Source organism: Pteropus medius, unplaced genomic scaffold (assembly GCF_902729225.1).
Source record: "Pteropus medius unplaced genomic scaffold, Ma_sr-lr_union100, whole genome shotgun sequence".
Taxonomy (NCBI): Eukaryota; Metazoa; Chordata; class Mammalia; order Chiroptera; family Pteropodidae; genus Pteropus; species Pteropus medius.
The window spans coordinates 14957201-14977699 of NW_024352785.1; the positions used below are offsets into that span (position 1 = coordinate 14957201).

A 20499-nucleotide genomic window follows, 5' to 3' on the forward strand; every position below is an offset into this window, starting at 1 on the left:
TTTCCCCCCTTTTCCAGTCTCTCTTCCCGGTTTCGACTGGAACCTTGGAATGGTTTAGGGACCAATGAGGTGGCAGCGATTGACGCACGGATCACGGTGAGGGGCGATTTCATTTCCAGGGGGAGAGGCCGCGAAGAGGGGTGGGGGAGGATGGGGCGAGGAGAGCGAGGAAGGAAAAGCAGGAGGGAGGAAAAGCCAGCCGAGAGACGCCAGCAGCTGAGGTAAACGAGCGAAAGGTACAGAAGAAAGAACAGGTTACATCAGCGCGGGCGGGCGGTCGGAGGTGTTCGGGGTGAGGAAGCGACCAGGGAGGGGCGTGGGCCGGGCCGGGGGCGCCGGCGGGGCGGGGGGCGGGGGGCGGGAGGCGGGAGGGGCGCTGTCAGTCAGGCCGAGCAGGGCTCGCCGGCCGGGAGCGGGCGCCCGGCGCGCGGCAGCTGGAGGGCGCGGCGGCTGCAGCAGCCGGGGCAGAGGCGGCCGCGCGCCCGTGCCCAGCGCTGCGCTCCGCGTTCCTCGGCGCCGGCTCGGGGCTCGGGGCCCGGCGCCCCCGGGCTGCCCCCGCCCGCGCGCGCCCGTTGGGGGACCCGGGGAGCGGCGCCGCCGGCTCGGCCGCATTGTGACGTAGCGGGGCCGCGGCAGCGCCTCCGCCGCTCGCCGGCTCCTGCTGCGGCTGTTCCTGCTCCCGCCGCCGCCGTCCGTCCGTCCGTCCGTCCGTCCGTCGGTCCGCGCTCGGGAGCTGCCGGAGCGCTGGGCGCCCTCGGTGAGTCCAAGTCCAGGGCGGGCGCCGCAGGAAGGCGGCAGGGGGGCGGCGGCGCGGACGGCCGAGCCTTTCCAAGTTTGCAGCCGGCGACCTCGGCGGTGTCGCCCCTGCTCCACCAACCCCCGCGCCCCCTTTGTGCCGCGAGTCCGGGCTGCTCCGGCAGCGGCTGCGCCTCTGTGGAAACGGTTTGCGGGCAGGTCTCTATAGTAACGGCGGCGGCGGCGGCTTCGCTCCCGCGAAGGGAGAAACAGCCCCCGCCTCGGTTTCCAAAGGATTGTTCTTCCCATTTGCCCGTTTCGTGTGCTCCTTATTCTTGCTGCTACCTCGGACCGTATCGGAGGCGAGGATGGGCAGGTCCGCGGCTCCTGAGAGCCGAGATAACGCAGGGTGAAATAACAGTAATAGCAACAGTATTAACCACAGTAATAAACGCCGAAGAGGGACACCTAGGGTTGTTGTCGCCCAGGGGGAGCCCTTCGCTCATCAGCACCGCGGCTGCCTGGCTGCCCCGTCCATCCCGGGCTCCGACCGCCTCCCGCCGATGCTGTCCTGCGTCCGGGGCTGGTCCGTGTCAATTTCAGCCTGTAATGTTTCTCTCTTGGCCTTCCCTTGTAAATCACTTTCATCTGCAGGTGGTAAGTGAGGTGAATGGGTATTTTGGCTATTGTCAAATGCCACGTCTTGTTTATTACATTTTTACGAAAAGAAAAGAGGGAAAATTATGAGCCATTACTGGCAGCCATACAGTTTCCACAGGAAATACTAGCATTCTTTGAGGAACACGCTACTGCTCGCAGAGAAAAAAGTCTTTAGGAAACAAAAAGGCAACAGCATTGTTGCTCATTTTCAGTAGACCGCTAGGAGGGGGAAAACGTGTTTTTGGTTTTGTTTTTTTTTTTTCCCCCTGTGGGAACATTGCTTTCCTTGGGAAAGTTAATTAAGGAAGCTTACTGTCGGGTCCATTTTTCACTTGCTGGTGGCTGGGCCCCAGTCCTCTTGGCTGTTACTGACAAGTGCCCATCAAAGAGCCTGGAGGAAGGGAGAACCACTGCAGGACAGTCTCACCACACACCACGTGCTGTGGAGCCCGGCCAGAGTGCAGTTTGCAAAATGAAATAAAGGCTGTCTGGGGAGGTTTATGAGGATTACATGTGTGCAGAGTCTGTCAATTCTCCAAGGTGTCACTCTAAACACGTAATTTCCAAGCACCACTTTCCTTGCTGAATCTGCAGGAAGGCAAAACCCTATTTCATTGTGGAGCAGGCATCCCATTTGGGAATGGGTTGAAATCTGTAGTTCATATGTACATATTTAAATTTAAAAAGGCAAAGAGAACAAGGTGTAGGAAAGCAGTATGCCAATGTGTTCTCTGGGAGAGAATGTCTATTGGGTATTTCTGATGCATCTCAACGTTAAATTACATTCAGCATGGTTAGTGCATGGAGACATCATAAAGGTGTTCATAAAACTATTTGAAAAAGGTGCGATATTTTTGGTACCGATCACAGAAGTCTCTCCCAAAGGCGGTATTAACTGAAGATTGCCCATGATCAAATGTGTAGGAGCACCCAGGTCTTGATTAAAAAAGAAGATGATGCTTCTCTTCGGGATCTTTGTACATCCCAGTTAGAAATAAAATATAAAAAATAAGGGGTGTAATTTTGAATATAAACTTCATTTTCTCCCAAGCAAGCATTCCATGAGGAAAGGTTACATGGTAGTAGATTTGAAATGCCGCATTTATTTTGACATTTACCATGTGTTAATGTCCAAACGGTAGTGACTAAATCAAATTAATTGTTCTGTCTACTATGTTACAGCTTAGCTAATTTCGGGCAGTTGTTCTGATACAGATGTACAGTGGAAATACAAGAAAGAGGCCAAGAAACTTAGTGTGCACTGTTGTTTTGGAAGAAATTTTAGCAGTACTGTACTGCTCTTAGGAGGAAACCCACACAAACATCTAATACAAACAAATGATCTTTGATATTATCAGAGAAGGCCGGGAGCCCATTTTCTTGCCAGATTTAAGGCATTTCTTGTCAAATGAGGAAATCTCCCAAAGAGCAGGTGCACCATTATAAGAAACACAAATACAAAATCTAATTGAACAGCAAAAAGAGAGTTGCCCTTAGAATAGAAGCCTTGTTTTTGGAAGTCTGTCAGATTAGGGTTGCAAACCACATAGGAGAAATATGTGTCTTGGGAGAAAAATAATATCCAGATGAAAATCAAACATTTGCTTCTGTTAAACTTTTGCCCTTATATACTTGTCTCTTTGTGGCCCTTTGATTGATATGCAGATTCACTGCAAGAAGTAATTTTTGAAAATGATTAATAAAATGGTTACTAATATGCTATGCATTATTTTGCACTTTATGTAGTTAGATAACTAGATTTTATATTTTATGGTTTGCATCTTATCAGCCTTTTTTTAAGCTTTTAAAATCGGTAATCAAAATATGTGTTGAAATGATGAATATTAATTGATATGATTTATGGCTGGGCCCTGGAAAAGTACTCATCAATTCCTAAATAGTCATCATGTATTTACTTTGTGCATAGATGGGATTTAAAAATATAAAATGTACTGTCTCCTCATAAGGAACTTACAAGGGGGGAAATAGGACACAAAAAATTAAATAATGGTACAAAACATGAAAGAAGATTGAGTGCCTAAGACACAAAATTATAATTGAAGGGATCCCTAAAAGAAAGTGACCAAATCAGCTTAGTTGTTTCATCAGTTATCCTTTGATGTGTCATCAGTTATCCTTTGCTGCATAACAAATCGCCCCAAATGTCATTGCTTAAAACTAACTACTATAGGCCATGATAATGTGGTCAGCAGTGTGGGCTGGTTTTAGCTAGGTGATTCTTCTGCCGGCGTTGGTTGGGTTCCCTCAAGCATCTTCAGTCTGCTGGTGGGTTGGCTAGTGGCAGGATGATCTAGGATGGCCTCACTTATGCCTGGCAGTTGCTAGGCTCTCGGCCAGGTTAACAGGTGACTGGCACTTATGCTTCCCATTCTTCAGCCAACTAGCCTGGGTGTCTACATGGCAGCCAAGCAGTGTTCCAAGAGCAGCAACAGAGCAAACCCCAATTCAAAAGCAATTTTTAAGCCTCTATTGTATTGCATTTGTTACTCTCCCATTGGCCAAATCAAATCACAAGATCACTCCAGATTCAACGGGTATCGAAAGAATCCCACTTGTGATGAGAGAGAGCTGCAAAGAATTGTTACCCTTTTTTTTTTTTCACAGTCTATTATATGTTTGAGGACACTTGTTCTGGTAAACATTTTCTGCTGAGGAATAGCATACTGTGAAATAGAAGAGATAGGTGAAGCCTGCTTGTAGACAGCCCAGAATTGAGGTTAGGGAATTGCCCTATAAATCATTATCCTGTAATCTTTGTTCTGTAAGCCATGGGTAGAATAGGAGTGATGCAGTTTTAGCCATATCCTCTGCCAGTGGCATCAGAATGGTTTGGAGATGGTAGCTGGTGGAAGAGTCAGCGGAGCATTGTTGGGAGGTGAGGAAGGCTCTGACAAAGGTGGAGGCAGACAGAATGGGAAGGAAGGGATCGATCTGGGAGATCTCATATTTAGGATTAGGTGACTGATTATAGGGGTTACTAAAGCCTAGAGTCAGAATCATTCTCCGATTTTAAAAAGCTTAAGTGACTGAACGAATGATTGTGCTGTTGTGAGAAATAGAGAAATCAATAGTGATTTATTAGGGGGGAGGAGAAAAATTCAGTTCCAGAAAGGTTGATTAAAAGAGATAGATTGAATGTGAAAGTACTTTATAAGCTGAAGAGTATGCTATGAATGTTAGCTATTGCTCAGTGTTTAAACTGCAGTGGATTGTGTATAGTTGTTTCTCTAGTTGTAAAGCAACAGAAAACAAATCAAGGTGGAAGATACTCTGGGGTCAATGGGAAGTCGAAGAACCACTCTCAGGTTGGAAACAGGACTACTCTGGTGGGCTGGGGAGAAGGAACTGTTGTTCTTTTTCCTGAGGCACTGCTGGATGTGTGATCTTGGAGTGTTCTGCCCTTGGACTTAGCGTACCAGAGAGAGAACACCTTTGGCCTAATTTGAGTGGCATGCACACTGCTGAGCCAGAAGCATTGATTGATAGCCCCACTAAGACAACACAAATGGGGAGAAGGTAGGTGCTTCCTCATAGGACATGGACGCACCACTGTCAGAAGAGGGAATTGACACATGGTGGCAAAACCAACTAATACCCTCTCGGGATGGACACTTGAAGAGTTCTTTGGGCCTAGCCACTGGGAAGCAGACAGGGTAAGAGGTGGCAATTTATGCATATTTACATAGAATCATAAGTGCTTTAATAACAGTTAAACCCATGCTAGTGGTAGGGTTTTCACATGGAGGGAGAGTAAAGAAAGAAAAGAGGGCCCAGCACAATGTGTCACCCAGGCTCCTCCATAAATGTCAGTAGATGTTTTATTAGAGGGGAAAGGAATTCCAAGCATGTTCTGGTTTTTCACCTAAGGCCTCAGTAGAGGTGCTGCTTCACTAGCCTTATTTTATAGATGGCCAGTCTGAAATTCGGGTGTTGTCCTTGCCATCAAGTGCAGCTTGGGCCAGACAGAAACACCTGGCCTCTGTAACGTCACACAGTCTGAACAGCATACACAGCTGCTCTTTATGGAAGGGCCTTGGATGGACCAGCTCAAACCCAAGCATTCACTTTTATAATTTCTATTGTGCAAGTCTAAGAACTCTGAAGATATTCAATAAATGTTAACTTAATGAGCGAATGTGCCATTATTTGGTGCAGTAACATTTTCTAAGGTAGTCTGGCCTGGCTTTTCATTATTCACAGTAGAATTGCTATAAAGTTTCTAAATGCCTTGTGTCGATTTAAATGTTTTAAGTTACTATTATCACAGTAATGTAGTTTTTTATAATCCACCACTCACAAAAGTACTTTTTTTTTTCTTTTTTGAAACACAATTGTCTTTCCTTTTTGTATTTGTCAGGACTCTTGGCAGCAAGTCACAGAAACCAAGCCTGTACTTGCTCAAGTAGGAAGGGGCGTATCCGGGCTCCTGTGTTGGAGAAGTTCAGGAAGCATCCACTTCTGATTTCCTCTCTTCTTCTTGGTGGTAAAATGGTCACCAGTAGCTTCGGCTTAAACCCTTTAGGAAAAGAGAATATTCAGGATTAACTCTAATTAGACCACTTTGATCCTGTGCTCATGCCTGAACCAGTTTTTATGGCCAGAGGTTTGGAATATGCCAGTTGGTCTGGCCTTGATGATGTGCCCAGTCTGGAGGCTTTGGGGATGGGAGGGTGGTCTGCGTGAGGAGTGGGTGGGAGGTGGAGGAGGTACATGGGAATATGGTCAGCAAAACCTTCCTAAACCAAATGACCTGAGAGCAGGGAATGGGTGGCTTTTAAAAAGGAAATATTGAAAGAGAGTGGATGCTATGCATGCAGAAACAGCAGATAATCTACTATTCCATCTGCCTTCCCTAGAGGATATATCATCCTCTCACTAAACTACTAGGCCATAAACCTGGGAATGATCCAGATCTGACCTCTTCCCTTTCCTTTTCCACCTAATCAATCACCAGGGCCTTCTGCTGCATCTCTCAGTCTTATTCTTTTCTTCTCTTATTTTAGACCCTCCCTGTTTCACTCTTTACCAGTCGCCTCTAAAATGGCTGCCTGTGGTCTCTTTGTTTCCAGGTCATCCTCCTCACCAGTGCCTGAGAGTTCTTTCTAAAGAACAAATAGATAAAAATTGAATCATGAGTCCATGGTCAAAAGGCACGAGCCTCCAGTTTTGAATTAAATAAGCAGTGGGGATGTGATTTACAGCATGGTGACTATAGTTAATACTGTCCTGCACATTTGCAAGTTGCTAAGAACGTAGATCTTCAAAGTTCTCATCACAAGAAAAAAACTTGCAACTATGTGTGGTGATACATGTTCCATTCAAAACCTCATAGGTAGAACTAGATGGAACATCATAGGTAGGACTGTTCAGAACATCATAACCATGGTGGAAAAGTGCAAACTCTTGACCATGAATTCCAAGGATCCCTATGATGCATGCCCTGCCTCCTTCTGTAGACTCAGTAAATGGACAGGAGGGCAGGAGTTCAGCAAAGGCTGCTTAGCTGCCCACATTAGCCGCATGCTGTGCTGACCTGGATAACATTAGGATCCCCAGAAGCTCCATTTTCTCTCTCATTTTCCTGCGTTTGCATGTGCTGTTGTCTCTGGAATATATTTCTCCTTTCTTGACCTAGTGAACATCTGCTCCTCCTTCCAGACTCAGTCCAAGTGTTGCTCCTTCCTGAAGCTTTTGCTGGGCACCACCTCCTACCCAGCCCCTGTGTCAGACTGCCACTGTGGTGCAGCGGGCGTGTACTTGTCTGTCTCCCCTGTTGCTCTGTCTTGAGAGCTGCACTGTTTTTTTCCTTTGTATATCCCTGCGCCTCCCCCATCATATATGCTCAATAATTTTTAAGTGAATGAATACAAAAATGTATACCAAATTATTAATCTTTAGGTTATTAAGGTGATTTTTTTAAGGTTTATTCTCACATTTGTCCCTTAGAATGTTAGAGATGATGATAGGTTCTCTCTGAAGTTGCTGCTCAGAGACTCTCTCAACAGTTTTCACAACTGTTGGTGTGCTCTTTTCCTTCTCAGTTACTAAGAGCTACCTTAAGAAAGAAGCTGAAAAATGTCAGTGGCCCAAAGTCAATCTCGAAGCTAGAATCTGTGGCTCAGAGATGAGATGAGGAATAAGTTTTCTCTAGCATAAACAGGATATTAATTAGTTAATATTTATGAAGTGCTTATTCTATGTTGGGTGCTTACCAGATGCCTTACAATTATTTTCTTATTTAATTCTCACAGCAGCCCCAGGAAGGAGATATTATCACTATCACTCTTTTTCTCCATATGAAGAGACTATGATTTAAAGAGTTGAAGTGGCTCACTTGCCACCAAGCTTCCTCTTTTCAGAGAATGTCGAACCACCAGGCGCCCATCTGGGTTGTTGAGTAGAATCACTCTTTGGCTGGGCTCTTCCAGTTCATCTGTTATGATTTTTTGTTGGTGTCCTAAAATAAAGTGACCACCTGGTAAGAATAAAACATTCTAGCTGCCTCCCTTGGCCATCAGTTATGTCGAAAAGGCTATGGAAAAGGTGTATATAAAGAGGTAAGGGCTCCAGCACTATCGTTGAAATTAAGATGCATTTCTATCTTAGAGATTCCTGTGATTCTGCCGTTGCCAGACAATAAAGTCCTCTTACAGAGGCTCTGCTGCAGTGTATAAGGGGTAGGCCTCTTGAACAGGCGGAGAAAGGCTTAGTTCTGAGGATTACTCAGAAAGTTATTCTGTAGATACATAAAATGAGCTAAACACTTTGGAAGCCACAGAAGCTCAATGCTGCTTAACCTGCTTTCAGTCTGAGACCCTTTTGAGATTCTTATGAAAGCTATGGATTCTTTCCTTAGAGCAAAAAGTATACACATACACATGTGCATGAGTACACACATACACACACCCCCCACTTTGTATGAGTTTAGGGTATCTCCAGGATCTGCGGAAGCCCACCTGTGGATTTCTTGGTGCACTATACGCCAGCTTTAAACCTTGTATAAAACTGTAATCCAGAAAAAATGTAGCCGTTGTTGAGTGTTTACTGTGTATCATATGTAACCATTTAGTGAGTGTTCACCATGTGCCAGTCCTTTTTTTGAAAAGTACATTCTAGCCAACAGACCCCCTAAGAGGGGCATTACGAGCCCTGCTTTAAGCTGTGGAGAGTGAGGTTCAGAGAAGGAACTTTCTCAGTCTCTCCGCTGCCAAGTGGTGGGAGTGGAACTAAACGCAGAACCCGAATCTGCATCACTGCCACCTCAGGCTGCCTCCATGCTCCATGCTCGTTCATCTTCCCAAGCCGGGCATGAGAACTGTGCCAGTGAAATTCCAAACCTTTGTTAGCCCTGACTTCCCACAGTCGTCAACTTCCCTGTTGAAAGTCAGCCAAGGAACTGCTTCTGCCGCAAGAGCCTTCTGGAAGGTTTCCAGCTCATTGTCCTCCTTCACCTGCCAGAACTCTTTCACGTGTGGAGCAGATAATGTCATTAGAGCGATCCAGCCCTACTGCTTGACCATCCCTAGGTGAGTTCCTGGCTCATTTCTAAGTGCAGTTCACACTGCTGGAAACTTCAACTCAACAGATAACAACAAAAACGACTGTGAAGTGTCAATTTGAACCCACCCACAGACATTTATTTGAGGCCTCCTATGCTCCAGCCTTCATATCGGAGCTGTAGTCACAGCAGTAAGTGTACAATTGTGGTTCCTGAGCTTATGGCACTTCCATCTAGCTTGTATCTAGCCAAGAAAGGGAGTAACAAATAACTAATAATATGAGAGATGTTTTATGGAAAAGGAAATAGAAAGAATTCGTTCTGTGCGAGTTTCTGTTACTTCGCAGCTTCAAAACTCTAGTCACAAACCTGTCTACTTCTCTAGCCATCTCCTCCCTCTCTCAGGGTGTTTACTTCAGGTTTCCAGAAATTTAGCTGACAGAATAAGGTGGGGACACACAGACAGAGCAGTTCATCTCAGTCCCCCCTTTGCAATTGAAAAGGCAGAGTAACCAAATGCCTGGCCACAGGTGGGGTGAAGCCAGGGCTAACTAGTTGGTCTGGTCCCAGGCAGAGCATGGCTCACTGTAAACCGCAGGCTGCTTCTGATTTATTTGCAGTGTAATTATTGTCATTGTTTTTGGCCTTTAAGTCGTGGTCTTTCTGCTACAGATGAATCTGGCAGGCAAGCACTCTTCAGGAAGCAAGTACATCACCAGCCCTGCTCCCTCTTTGCAACAACCCCTGATGGATTCCCCTGCAGCGTGGTCTCTTCTGTCCTTCTGGTCACTTCTCTCACTCGCTGATCTGTCCCCAAGGCAGCCTCCCAGGTTTCCTCCCCAGCTGTTGTCTTATGACTACTTAGACCAGAACTGTCTGATAGAAATACTCATAGAATCTATGAATGTGAACCAAACAGGTAATTTTTTAAGGGACACATTTAAAAAAGTAAAACAGGTGAAATTAATTTTAATAATATATTTTTTAACCCAATATAGCAAAAATGTTAGCATTTCCCCATGTAATTGATATAAACAAAATCATTAACCAGCTTTTTTGCATTCTTTTTTATCAAACCCTTTGAAATTTGTCATGTATTTTAATCTTAACTCAGACTAGCCACACTGGACTGCTCTTGGGCTCCGAGGAGACCCTCGGAGTCCCAAGGGCAGACTCAGTGACCCCGGCCTCTCTCTCTCTCTCTCAGACCTAACTTATACCTTTGCCATTGCCCCTGCCGGTGGTGGTGTACAGGGCTGTCTGGGCTCTGAAACTGGACTCTTAGGGTGTGGGAATGGAAAGGAATAGTCTAGCCTATGATTGTATTGAACCTCTACAGGTCTTGTTTAGCTTTAGGTTTCACCTCTTCTAATATCAAATACTAGAAGAACTTATCTGAAGTCTAGTAGGTTAAATTCTAATGGCCTTAACAGGATGACAGAACAAGAAAGCAAGACAGACCAAACACCAAACCTAAACTCATCCACTGAACAAGCCTTCTGAGATTACAAAAAAGGCCAGCTGACATCTAGAACATTAAATATATAAGGAAGGAATAGCCTGTGCCAGGGAGCCGTTAGAGTCATCACGATGTACTTTCTCTGTGTCCAATGTTTTAGTGTCATCACTATCCCCCTCCCCAAGAGAACGGGAGATTTATATCCTTAGCAAATTTGCCTTTACACATACAGTATTTAAATTTTGCAAATGCTTCTAACCAACCAATGTGCATGTGCTTCCTTGTCTGCTTTACCCTTAATGATAAATGTCACTTAAAATAATTCATGCAACCAAGTCTCAGAGATCGATACTCCCATGAAACCATACTAACCACATATTCAAGTAAACTCAAAGTTTGAAAATGGAAGGAAATATTAGTGTTTGATCTGTTGAGTCATTTAAATGTTTCTTTGGAAGGGAGTCTGATCTCAGAAAAGAGTATGGTTACCTCAGGCCCACTTAAAGAGCGCATTGAAACAGAAAATGGAGTTAGGCCTGACCTCCATTTTGTCATTGATTACCAGTTTCAACCTCGAAAGCTCATTGACCTTTGGGGTTTTTTTGTTTCTCAGAGTGCATACAGGGAAAAGTAAATGCTACTGTCACACACTGTGTAAGAGGACAATGAATGAAGTCTAGAAAATGTTTTCAATAATTTCTCAAAAAATCTATTTGGAATGGTTTGAGGGCAAGGTAGCTTGCCAATATTTTTGCAGAGTTTAAAAAGTTAGAAAAATCTTGGCATACATCATATAGTAGATAACTAAACACTTGCCATGTATAAGTAATTTATAGATCTCTTTAATAAGTCAGAGATGGTACAAGACAGGCAAAGCTTTGCATCTCTTGGCTCTAGTTTTGGGAATGCTGCTTTCATCTGAGTCTCTTAAAAAACTTGTGCCTCTTTGTAACTGTAATATACTTCTTCCAACATGACGGTGGCTCTGGTGTGCTGTGTTGGTGTAATTGAAAACCTATAAAAAGGCTGAGAGCTACTTTTGAATTGGCTCAGTGAACTTGGACTGGATTTGTCAAAGTGGTGAAAGGTTTAAAGGAATTTTCATAAATGAGGTCTCCAAGCTGTGTTTTAACCATAGAATTCCAATGAACTTCAAGGCCCGTGAACTTGGAGAGTAGCGCCTCAGAGAAGAGCAGTCATATCAAGATGGAAATAAATGATTCATTTTCATTCCCCGAGTTCTGCAGACATAGGCATACTTAGCCGCTGATCATCATAATTTAGCAGTACTGTTGTGCACTAAAAATACAATTTAAAAGTCTAATCTTTAATTAAGTTGAGTACTCGCAGATTAACACGGTTATAAATCTTGGGCACTGGATAGCACAGTGTTTACTCATGTTGCTAGGAAATAGCAGAGCTCTTCGCAAGTTACAGATTGATTTGGTAAGAGGAGGGATGCGAGCTTCTCTCAGTAATGTACTGGTTGTTTCTTCTGTTTCTGTTTCATAAATAATATATGTAAATTTATTTCATTCAGCATGAGTCCTGCACACACACAGTTTTTTGTTGGCAACAGAAGACACAGGTGTGTATACCTAAGTAACATTTGCAGGATATTGAAAGTGTGATTTTACCTAGAGCTCTTGGATGAAATAAGCATCATCAGGTCTTTGAGTTTTTAATAAAATGAATTTTTCCATTTGTTAGAATTATTACGAAAATAGATTATTCTTTAAAGTATCATTATCATGAGGCTAATTGATGGTTTTACATTCTTGCCATTGGTGGGAAACTGTCAAATTAGTATAAATTTGATCCAGGTTGATGGTTTTCCAAAATCATTAAAACTGGCATGTAGGAAATCAACTCTGCTATTCTTTTTTTTTTCCCCCCCTCTTTCCCTCCCTTTGGCAAACCTCACTGCATGACACATCGTACAATAGTTTTTAAAAATGCAAAGCTAATGCTTGCACAGCATGAAAGAGAGTAGCTATGCCAGCTTGCTTGCCTTGTCCCTGAAAAAGACTAAAGATTTCTATGTGCTATTTCAGTCAGGCTCTGACACGAAAGAGTGGGCTATCCAAGCTCAAAAGCAGAACTGACAAAAAACCTACTACGACAAATTCCTATTATCTATTTGAGGCTGGACATGAGGTTGGTATGTCAAAGCAGAGGCCCTTCCTCAGAGATGGAAAATAACAGAATACTTGATTATCTCAAGGCACAGCATCAAAGTTGGGATGACTTGTGCTTATTACAGGATTTTATCTTGTATTCAAGTTCAGAACAGCCTGGCGAGAATTAGAGGAGGGTGCTGCCGAGGGGCAGGATCCTGACTGCACTCCAGGATAATGCCCATGACTGCTCTTGGTAATTAACGCACTTTTAACTTCCCTCTGGATAACTGTTGACTCCTTCCTGTAGAAAGCCAGCTGTTGATTTTGGTAAGAACTATTTTCTCAATTTTACCTAGCACAGTTTCATGTATGTACTGTATGATCAATATTTGTTGGTTTAATAAATGAATTCTTCAACATGTCTTGCAAGTAAATCTAATAATATAAGACCTAAGACTAACTCCATTGCACTAAACAGAGATTAAGGGTTTGGCTTTTCTTCTCAAAAGATAGCATCATATTACCTGTGTTATTCATACTCAGAATATCCCTTTGAGACAGGATACTGCCAAACAAGTGGGCAAAATGCCATGTGATAGAAGGTTTCACTGCTCAGCTGCTAGTTGGAATAAGTGATGAAATTGTAAGAGTCCTAAGACCTGCTTTCATAGAATTTTTGATGCTAGAAGGGAATCTAGAGATTTGACAATTTTAAGATGGAAAGGTAAGATAACAAAACTGGCACACAGATTACAAACTTCTTGAGAAGGTGTTAATTATCTCCTATCATTTTCACTGTTTCCCAGGACACTCAACAGCATGCTTATAAATGATTTGGGATAAAGATGGCGGGTAGGAGACAGAATACCATACTGATTATGAGAATGGACTTGAACCTCAGAGTCTCTATTATGTGTGATTCTGGGCGGTTTGATGTTTTTATATTGTTTGTTCTTTCACTCACAAATACTTATTAATTACCTCATTTATGCAAGGTAAGTTTTGGATGCTTGGGATAAAATGGGAGTAGTGGTTTTCAGAGCCACTCTTTTCTTTTCTCCACCTGCTCTGTTTGGATTGGATCAGCAGGCTCCTTTGTTCTCTGGCTTCTGGTTGGGTTTGGCCAGTGGGAGGCGTCAGCAGGAGGTTAGCAAGCAGGTGGAGGAAGAGAGAGTTGTTTATTCCTTGGGTTCCCTCCTTACCAGGTCACTTCCTGCTACTGTAGGCAGACAGCTCCTGGCATGCAGCTATCTCCCTAAGGCTGCTTTCTCTGAATCCTGGTAGCTATGCCGTCCTCCAGACAATTCACACTGATAACTCTCCCCCTTAGTCTTATTAGCTCACCACACCATCTCTTGTAGTTTCTCTAGACCCTGCCCATACCTTTGCAAATGGTCTCTTTATTAAACTACCCTCAGATTGCATTTGAATGTGCTACCTGTCTCCTGCTGGGAACCTGACACAAACGATTACCTGTCTCAGAGGTCATTGTAAGAATGACATGATTTAGGTAGAATTTAATAAGATGATTGACTCATAGTAAGTATTCAATAAAGTTAAGTATTATTATCATCGCTTTTTCTTTATAAAGTATTGTTTGCTGTATTGTTATAGCATTGTTTTTAAATTTTAAATAGATGAGAAGAAAATTATTATTTTGCAGTTGTTAAAAATGGAAAAAATGAAACAAGCCAAGGGCTAAAGTCACACAATGCTTCAGCGGCAAAACTGAAAAGTGAATTAAAGATTTTTGACTTTGTTTCTTTGTACAGAGTATAGTCACAACATGTCTGTAAAAGAAAGTTGCAACATCAAAGTATTTAGTAAATTAAAACATAAAATTGGGTATGCCTCATGTTATAAACCCTATTCCTGACCACTAAATAATAATTGGGTTGAATCAAGGACAATTCAGCATCTTTACTTAATTACTGTAAGGGCTGAGACTAAGCATTTTCACTTTTATACCCTCTTGGTAGTTTCAAGGCAGTTGATTCTTAGGACTGAATTTCTTGTAGGTTCTGGAGGGTAGATCTGTTTATTTATAATAAAGTTGAATAGGAGACCAGCATTATGATGCTTGGATAGTATATTTTTTGCACATAATACATTTTTCTGACTTCTGTCTTAAGAGTTCTTGTTGTTTAGTCACAAAAAAATAGGCCACTCTCTGATATTTAGAGTCATATTGTCTATGACTCATTAAGCTGTCAAGAATGAAAACTAACAAATTCCTGAAGAAGGAGTGGTCACTTCGAAAAAAATATTTAATAATTTCTATCCATTTTATAATAAATTTGTTATAGTTGTTGAAATTTCAGACCATATGGATGTATCTTTCAAAAAATTTTAGAAACGTCTCTTTTTTACAATTAAGTTGAATCAAGAGAGGAATAGTGATTTGAAATCCCTTTTGATGTCAGTCCAAATAAGAATTTATAGATTGTCCCTTCTGTACAAGGAGCTGAGTAGGCAAAAACAAATATCTTATTGCCAGAAGAGCTGATGCTTCTTGAAGGAATGATTGTCCTTTGAACATTTCGATCTCTCTTTATTCTTTAGGATTTTTTTTAAAGTCAACCCAGGTAGGGTTCCTGTCTTCTTTCATTAAAAGATATATGCCTTTTATGTATTGAGCACTTAACAAATATAAACTTTCTCATCTGTTGATCTACATCTATCTATCTATCTAATCTATATCTATCATATATCTATCTTATCTATCATCTGTCATCTATCATCTATCTAACCATCCATCTACCCACCCACCCACCCACCCAAACTACCTACCCACCTATCATCTATCTATTTCCTATGCAGATGCAGTCGTCCTTAAATTGTCCTTTCTGGAGGAGATGTTACACCACAGTACCATAGTGATCTCAAAATTAGTCCCTGTGAAGCCTCATATGGCTTCATCCCAGCCCTCTACCTTTGTTCAGATTTCATGTCTTCTCATTTTTTGCCTTGAGTGAACTACAGTGGCATTTTCACTGAGAGGAACTAGTGTATTCATAGTAATTATTATTCTAAATGATTACACTTTTTCACCACATCAGTTGTGTTGACACGAATTCTAGAATAAAACAAATCAATAGTAGATTATATCGAAAATATCACATTCTACCTAAGAACTTTCTGTGGCTGCTTCCCAAATGGAAGTTGTCATGGGTTCTTTAAAGTAATTGATGGTGCTTGCACATAGAGGACACATTACTTTATGCAGTCATTCTATGAACATGCTTTGATACCTTTTCCTATGCAGATGCAGTCTTTTCCTTCTAGGAACTTTCCATCTAGTGCGGGAGAAAAAACTTGTGTATCAGTCATAGAGGGATGGACTAAGTAGGAGGGAGCGATGAACTCCACTTGGAATTAAGGGAAGGTGGTCAGATTATCAAGAGCTTCACAGGAAAAGTGACACTTAATTTAGAGTTAAAGGCCAAGTGAGAGTTAACCAGGCAGAAAATTTAGGGAAAGGCATTGGGGTCTGACAGACTTGGAAAATTGTATTTTGATGTGACTTCACAGCAAGATACATGGTGTGGAGTGGCAGGAGATAATGGTAAAAGGATGACTGGAGCCAAATCTTGATCTATTTCCTACTACAGACAAAGGAAGTTTGTATATCTTTTACAATGAGTGACATTAATAAATAATCCTACATAGATTGTCCCCCTCATTTTAGAAGAGGTTTTATTTTTATTTATCTCCTATTCATTATATTAATTTTTTAATTAATTATTTTTTTATGGTGACATTGGTTAACAAAATCCAACAAGTTTCAGCTGTCCACTTTAACAGTAAGGCATATATATATTTACATTGTGTGTTTACCTTCCATAGTTAGATTTCTTTCTGTCACCACATATTTGATCCCTTTTACCCCATCTACCTCCCCCCTCCTCTCTTCTATCTCCCCTCTGGTAACCACTAGTCCATTGTGCATGTCCACGAGTCTCTCTTTGTCCTGTTCATTAGTTGCTTTTAGTTTTTTATCCCACGTATAACTTTTTCTGTCTGGCTTATTTCGCTTAGCATGATTATCTTGAGGTCCATCCATGTTGTTGCAAATGGCAGTATTTCATCTCATTTTATGGCTCAGTAGCATCCATTGTATATAGGTACCACAGCTTCTTTATCCAGTCATCTATCATAGGACACTTCGGTTGCTTCTATGTCCTGGCCACCGTGAATAATGCTGCTATGAACATCAATGTGCAAATATCTTTTTGGATATGAGTTTTCAAGTCTTTAGGGTAAATACCCAGTAGAGGGATTGCTAGATCATATGGTAGATCAATTCTTAGTTTTTTGAGGAATCTCCATACTGTTTTCCATAGCAGCTCTACCAATTTGCCATCCCATCAGCACTGTATGAGGGTTCCTTTTTCTCCGCATCCTCTCTGACATTTGTTATTACTTGTCCTGTTGATTACAGCTGTTCTAGCCAGTGTGAGATGGTATTTCATTGTGGTTTTGATTTGCATTTCCCTGATAGCTAGCAATGTTGAGCATCTTTTCATATATTTATTGGCCATTGGTATGTCCTCTAGGGAGAAGTGTCTGTTCAGGTCCTCTGCACATTTTTTGATTGGATCGTTTATTTCTTTGTTGTTATTAAGTCGTATGAGTTCTTTGTATATTTTAGATATTAGGCCCTTATCGGAGGCATTGCTTACAATATATTTTCCCATTTGGATGATTGTCTCTTTATCTTATTGACAGTTTCTTTTGCTGTGCAGAAGCTTTTTAGTTTGCTGTAGTCCCATTCATGTATTTTTGCTCTTACTTCCCTTGCCTTCGAGGTCAAATTCATAAAATCCTCTTTAAGCCCAAGGTCCTTGAGTTTAGTTCCTATGTTTTCTTCTATGCATTTTATTGTTTCAGGTCTTATATTCAGATCCTTAACCCATTTTGAGTTAATTTTGGTGTGTGGTGATAGACAACAGTCTAGTTTCATTCTTTTGCAGGTAGCCTACATAGATTCTTGTGTCATCCATTCTCAAGACTTATACAATCACCTGTATTGGTGATCTCCAAATTTTTATGTCTAGCCCAAAGTTTTATCTCTAATGCTTTGTTTTCAAGTCACCTGCATTTTGATGTTTCAGCAGCTCTCACAGAGTCTAAACCCCAAAGTAAATTTACCACCTTTCCCTCAAAATCTTGGCTCTGTCCCAATTTCTTAGTTTAGCGAATGGCCCCAATTTTCAAGAATATTATCCATAACATTCCCTTCTCTTAAATCTCTCCCCCAATGTCTCTCAACATTTAAACACTCAACAAGTGCCTTATTTATTCAATTACTCTAAACATCGTCATTTCCTTTCCATTCCCTTTTTCAGTATCTTTATTCAGGTTGTGATCATTTTTCTCTTTGATTACCACAGCAACCTCTATTTCTGATCAATTTCCTCATTGTTACCAAGCTGATCTTTCTAAAACTGTGATTGCATCAGTGAATGTGCTAGTAAATTTTTAGTAGGTTTTCACTGCATATGGATAAAATCCAAAATCCTTAGCATGACATACAAACCCTTAGGATTTGGGCCTTACCCACCAGTCTAGTGTCCTGGGTCCCATGCCCTATCCCCTTCCCTTCTCTAGACTTATTAAATGACTTGAAGCTTCCTGTAATTCTTGGTATATTCATCTCCTCGAAATTTTCCTGTTCCTGTTCCCAGCCTTCTTACTCTGTCACCTCATTCCTCCTGACCTCTGCCTCCACTGAAGAGAGGATAAGGTGTTTCCATAACTGTGTGGTGATAGATTGTTTACTTTTCTCTGTCTCCACCAGACTTCAGGCTCCTCAGGGCCAGGTATCATATCTCATTCGTGTCTGCCATATTCCCAGTGCTTAGCTTCATGTCTAGCACATAGTTGTAGCAAAAATAATAGTGTTACAAAGCACTTATTATAGACAAGACAAGGTGCTAATTTATTTACATACATTATCTCCTTTAGAGGAGCAAAACAAAATCAGGCTATCTTTGGAGAAGGAATGTGGCAGAAAAGTAAAGATTGCATGAGAGGTTTGTTATGTGGTTTCCAATCAGCAAAACAAGTGAGAATTTAAAAGTGACCTAAGGTGGAAACAATAGAAATCAAGTGGAGAAAATTTATTATAGTGATTCCTGACATATTGAATAGACGGATGGATGAATTGATGAGTGGATGGGAGGAAGAACAGAGCCCAGCATGTGTTCCTTAGAACTTGCTGTGGAATTCACTTTATTTAACTTACAAGTCTTACTAACTTGTTGCAACAAGTTTATTAGGACTAGAGGAGCAATTTATCTAGGTGCAGGAGCAGCTTATGTGGCAACAGTCTGAGAAGAAATGAAGTTAGAAGCAGACGTTAAAAGTCTGCTTTTAAAAATGGCTTTTAAAAATGGATATTTAAAATGTATGTATGAAATTATTAAATTAAATCCAAAATTAATTGTTGAAGTATAGAAATGTGTCATAATTTAGAATTTTTTTCAGTCAAAAAATGAAGCTTAAGAGTGATGTAATCATAAGCATAGAGATTGTCATTAGAGAATAATGGTTAAAAGTGTGGACTCTGGCATCACAGTGCCCAGTTTAATTCTGTCCCGGCCATTTACTATCTGTAGGTCCTGGGACAAATTACTTAACCTCTAAAATAGAGATACCTTCTTTGTTGGGGTGTTTTAATGATTAAATGATAAAAAAGAGCATGTGTTATTGTAGCATAGTGGGGTGTAGCAAGCACTCAGTGAAATATGAGTTTACCACCATGTGCAAACAGCCTCACCCCTTAGCAATAGTAGGAAAGGGAGCAGCTACTGTATTTATACTGCATGTTTTCGATTGGCTTTCATTATATTTTGTAGATGTGTTATAATAGGAGAAGTTTTATGGTAAAAATGACAATTTTGTATACTAAAATTTACTTCAAGAAAATTTGTATTTATTAGGGCGTAGCCTAAGTGTGCTTGGTTTTCTCACACAAGTCTTGAAAAAAAGTTAGTGAGGTGAACAAATGTTAGTGGTGAATAATCACTTAATGCACTATGTATTACAATATGGTACCGTTGATTCCTGCTTGGTGGGAGTTCTCAAGTTCATTGGTTTTGAATGTTCATTAAGCAGTCCCTTTTACTATTCATTATTTTAGTTATTCATTCAAACATCATAACAAGAGGAACTCTTAAAATATGCTGCTTCCCAAATGCTCAGAAGATATAATTAGTTCCTATATATTTCAAGGTTAAAGTATTCTGTCCTTAAGAAAATTTCCCAGAAATCAAAAAAATATTTGCCTAACCAAAAATGAACAATGAATGAATGGTAAGCACCTGTAGTATTAAGCCGGTGAGGCTCTTCTGCTTTTTAAGCTTCCTTGCCTTCCCTGGTTTCTTTGACGGATACAGACTGACTCAAAACGTTTGGTGTTTCCTCTCAGTCTCCTATCATTCTTTGTACCTTTACCTTATGTTATTTTTTCTGTTATAGCCTTACCCTAGCTTAGTGTGTCCTATGTTTATTTGCTCATTTATTGTCTGCCTCCTTCACCTGAGTGTAAGCTGATATGTGGATGACTTTCCTTTGTTCACTGCTATATTCCCCAAACCTAGCATAGTGCCTGGGCCATAGCATAAATTCAGTAAATATTTGTTGAATTCATAAGTGTACAGATTATACACCTGTGTAGAGAGTCCTAAACAGGTCGTGCAGCCACATGAATGCATTTTCGTATACATTGTCTGCTGAGTATAGTGTAATGCTCGTTCACTGAAGACACAAAACAAAACTTAAAAACTACAAAGTATCAATAGAGAACTTTAAAATCATTCTCCAGCTCTGAGACAATGATTTAACATTTTGGTGTGTTATCCTCTTTATGTACTTGATATAATTATGTGTCATTCTCTATATATTATTTTGTACCCTACATTTTTTCACTTAGTATTGTACATCAGCATGTTTCTATTTTTTTTTTAAAAAAAGAATTTTATACAGGCTTTCATTAAAAATAG

General features: G+C 41.2%; 1 protein-coding gene across 2 annotated transcripts in view; it reads left to right on the forward strand.

Moving 5' to 3' along the window:
- The first annotated feature begins 651 nt into the window (after window positions 1-651).
- Window positions 652-20499, forward strand: part of SNCAIP (synuclein alpha interacting protein) — a 140353-nt gene continuing 120505 nt past the window's right edge. For both annotated transcript variants that reach the window (XM_039848548.1, XM_039848549.1), the window contains exon 1: window positions 652-757. The gene's annotated coding sequence lies outside the window, so the exon portion shown is untranslated. The remainder of the gene's footprint in view (window positions 758-20499) is intronic.